Source organism: Pteropus alecto, unplaced genomic scaffold (assembly GCF_000325575.1).
Source record: "Pteropus alecto unplaced genomic scaffold, ASM32557v1 scaffold76, whole genome shotgun sequence".
In the NCBI taxonomy this organism is placed as follows: Eukaryota; Metazoa; Chordata; class Mammalia; order Chiroptera; family Pteropodidae; genus Pteropus; species Pteropus alecto.
Window position 1 is genome coordinate 16,139,494 of NW_006443138.1, and position 685 is coordinate 16,140,178.

General features: G+C 30.9%; 1 pseudogene; it reads right to left on the reverse strand.

Moving 5' to 3' along the window:
* Positions 1-361: 361 nt before the first annotated feature.
* On the reverse strand, positions 362-480 carry LOC112472449 (annotated as a pseudogene).
* Between the last annotated feature and the right edge of the window lie 205 nt (positions 481-685).

Below are 685 nucleotides of genomic sequence, written 5' to 3' on the forward strand. Positions count from 1 at the left end.
TGAGGGGCATGAGGAAATAGAGAATTTTTATATTAGTCATGCTATTAATATTTGGATCTCAGCCAGTACTGATTTATATAAAACATTAAACCATGAACCATATCTTCAAAGCTTAAAATTATTTCTTAAAATATAGGATTGAAATGCAGATGTTCAATTTCTTGGTAATTTAACTTATATGTTAAATTTTCCTTCTTATAATTTCAAGTATGTCTTACTCTAAAATAAACTGGAATAAAAGAATCTACATTTACAAAACTAATAAATTAGGCTAAAATCATATATATATTAATTTTTTTTTTTTTTTTTGCCAGATCGCAAGGACCTTGTCAGCTTACAATCCCTTATTTTTTATTTTTTACACCTACAGCACCTGGTCTTCCTATGTGGTTTCCCATCCAAGTACTAACCAGGCCTGACCCTGCTTAGCTTCCGAGATCAGACGGGATCGGGCTTGTTCAGGGTGGCATGGCCATAGACCTGATTACAGGATTTTAAAAAAACACTGGTCCACTGGATTTAATCGCCATCTAAGTAATATTGCATTTATATGAGATATTTATGAAATATCAAAGGAAAAAAATCCTGTATCTATATTTTCATGTTCAAATAACAACATATGGAGAAATAAATACATTTTAGCCTCCCAGCATAATTAAGTCAGTCTGACTTTAAGTATATTACT